Raw genomic sequence first — 3,643 nt, forward strand, 5'->3', positions numbered from 1 at the left:
CCCCCCCCCCTTAATTGTATGACTAGAATTGTTGATAAGATGACCTCTATGTTTTTACAAATATATCAAATAAAACCCCAAACCAACCCAAACTACAGAACAAGACTTTTTTCAGTATTGTCTAACAACCCTCCGGTTTTGTTTGATATTCTGCAAGAACAGGGCCTTGGTATGGCATACGTTGATCTCTGGGTTCTAATCTGGATCGAAGGGGGGTGGTTATGGGTTCGATTCTCAGCTGAATTATAATAAGATTTTTAATTTGGTCACTTAATTTGCATCTCATTATCTGGGGCATGGTTGAAAGCTTATATTAACATGTATCGTTTGATTGCACCTAGCTGGGGTTCGTTTCTTCGTGTGCATTTAATTTTCATCATGTCTCAAGCTTGAGTTCCTGTATAATAAACAATAAAAATAAGTATATGCTACAGAGACAAAAAAATCACATTTGAATTCAAAGATATTGAATCTCTACTTTCCCGACCAGCATTGTTCGGTGCTAGTCAGTTGACACAAAATGGTAAAATGGATTGTAGTCAACTGGCATGACCTCTTACACCGTTTGGAGATGTTAGTATTTCTCCTATCGTAGACAGGTGTTGGGTCAACCAGCTCCAACTGTGGTTGGTTTGACCTCTTTGGAAAAATTGGTGGGCCTCACTTCCGTGACACATCAGGATACACCTATAGTCCGTCACAGAAGAGTCGAAGACTTTCTTGCTGGGTTGGACGGATGCCAGGTCAGAAATATTCGTATAACCTTGAAATTCATTGGTGTTACAGAGAACTCACATGGTATGGATGGGATTTGTGAGTGATGACCATGTTTTATGGACGTACTGGACTCAGACTAAGGTAGGGGAAATCTTCAAACACCCAATAACCCTAACCCTAACCCTAACCCTAACCCTAGTCCTAGCCCTAGCCCTAGCCCTAGACCTAGCCCTAGCCCTAGCCCTAGCCCTAGCCCTAGCCCTAACCCTAACCCTAGCCCTAGCCCTAACCCTAGCCCTAGCCCTAACCCTAACCCTAACCCTAGCCCTAGCCCTAGCCCTAGCCCTAGCCCTAACCCTAGCCCTAGCCCTAGCCCTAGCCCTAGCCCTAACCATAGCCCTAGCCCTAACCCTAGCCCTAACCGTAACCCTAGCCCTAGCCCTACAATGACCTAAAAAGGTGTAACTATACAACAATGAACAGAACAACAGAAAAGCAGCTTTAAATAATGAAAAAAACAAAAACAAGCAGGGAGTTTTTTCGAAGCAGGGGAAATGTTGCGATTGTTTGTATACCTTAGGAAACATTTATTGATTTTTATTTAGAAACAACAAATATGTGAATTTAGTCTAAGCAAAACCATAATATAATTTAAATGTCTGCACATTAACTATATAAACAAAATGGCGTTATTTTATTGATGTGTACGAAAGGTAAGGTGATCTCAGTCCACTTCACCTTACCTTATTCAAATTCAGTAAAAAGAAATTGAGATTAAAATAATAATATGATGAGTTTAATAAGATGTCATTAAAAGGATGATCTGACCAGAAGGCTATCAAATAATATAACGCTAAGAAGTATCGAAATATGACAGGACAAAAGACGCATCGAATATTGATAGGTACAGGCAAAGATAGTGAATAACAAGATGGGCCACTCAGCCAAAAAAGTGTCCGCAGGAAGTATGCTCTTTGCTTCAGATGGCACTGCAGTCTGTTTTGAAGCTCTCTTTCGTTTTTCCAGAAGAAGAATAGGAATAGCTCCTCCTTGCGTGCTCAGATCGACTGCTGTTCATCAGCAGTTCGGGTACGTTCAGTGCGGAGTTTTAGTTATTTTTATATTTTAATGACCTCTCGCCTTTCATTCTAAAGTCAAATTAAACGAAGAAAACCATCACCCTTTCCTCCGGAAGAGGTTTTTTGTCAGCGTAACCATTTAAAAAAAGCGTTCTTCCGAAATTTATCCCAAAACTTGCTAGTTTCACTATGATTTTTAAAAACTCAAGTAGGGTATCTCTGTTCGCAAAGAGTGCGCTTTTGTGAAGAGGGCGCCACCAAATTTTGAGGATACTTTTTTAATTGGCTCAAAGAGAGAAGTGGCCCATTTTGTTATGTACTATCATTGCTACAGGTAAGTGTCGAATATTGATTGAAAATTCTGAGCCGGTGGAGAAGTAGCCTATTTAGTGCATAGTAAGAGTGGTCTCGAATAAGGACAATATTTAAGCGGCATAAGCGGAATCGAATAATCACAACAGAGCTAGGGAAACTCGAATAGTAATGAGGTTATGTAGTTATTGAATACTGATTAGACAAGGGAGGTATCAAATATTCACAGTGCCACAGAAAAATCCAATGATGGTTCTAATGAGGTATCGAATAATGACGAAAAGAGATATTGAATAATGGGAATCATAGAGTAGTGATTATGGTCAAAGACTGTACATGACAAGATAGTTCACTCGGCCAAAACAGTGTCCGCGCGGAAGGCCGCGCATTGGTTCAGATGTCCCTGCAATCTTTGTTTTGAAGCTCTCTATCGTTTCTCCAGAATCAGAATAGGGATAGCACCCCCTTGTGCATCAGCTGTTCCAGTTCGCTTGTGGGGAGTTTTGGGCATATTATTTTATTTTAATGACTTCTTGCCTCTCGCTCTAAAGCAAAATTAAGCGAAGAAAACAGGCACCCCTTCCACCTGAAGAGGAATTTTGTCAGCGTAACCATTAAAAAGGCGTTATTCCGAAATTTTAATCATAATTTATGCAAGAACTTCTAAGTTTCACTTTGAATTTTTTCACACAAGAAGGATAACCCTGTTCGCAAAGCGGGCGCTTTTTAGAAGAGGGCGCCCCTGAATTTTGAGGACTCTTTTTTAATTGGTTTAAAGAGAGGAGAGAACAATCTTGTAAAACAGAATCGTTGTTATGGTACATAAAATATGCTACAAAGGGTATCAAATTTTCCTAAAATAGTTGGGCCATTCAGTAATGGCATGATAGTCTTAATAACTTTTTGGTTGAAGAACCCCTCAACACAGGGGATACATCGGCCACACGTGCATTCCTGTTTGACTGCTCGTTCATCACCAAGTTCCTAATACATCATGTTCCAAAGTCCGAGGGTTGACATTAAAAAATCTGTCACCAAACGTCTCCGTAAACTGCCAGCTACGTTGTTGAAAATACCTGAATGCGCTTTTATTCTAAGCCTTTGTTTCAGACGCAGAAAACACTTCCCCCACTCACATCATCTTTTTTCAATAAATTACAAATGTCCGCTTCTGTACCCATGTGAGTCTCCATGCTTTGTTAACATCTGTCTCTTTCCTCATCACTGAATTCGTCACTATGATATCTATTTTTCTGACCACACCATCTTTTTGTTTTTGCTGAGATATTCTAGCCTTTTTTATCCCAGCCTTTTGGTCTCATTTTATCTCCAGTTGTGCTAGCCAATCTCTTTCTTTCGAGAAGGAAGTCCCCCACAATGATAATTTTTTACCATTTCCTTCTTCCATTCCTCTTCCACCCACCTCACTGCCGCACTTGTTCATTATAATCTTATCCCAAGAATTCCTTCCTTCTGCATACATCAGCACCGCACAACAAATGTGCAATCCGCAACAATGCAACAGCAACAATAAA

The sequence above is a fragment of the Aplysia californica genome, unplaced genomic scaffold, assembly GCF_000002075.1.
Source record: "Aplysia californica isolate F4 #8 unplaced genomic scaffold, AplCal3.0 scaffold00582, whole genome shotgun sequence".
Classification (NCBI taxonomy): Eukaryota; Metazoa; Mollusca; class Gastropoda; order Aplysiida; family Aplysiidae; genus Aplysia; species Aplysia californica.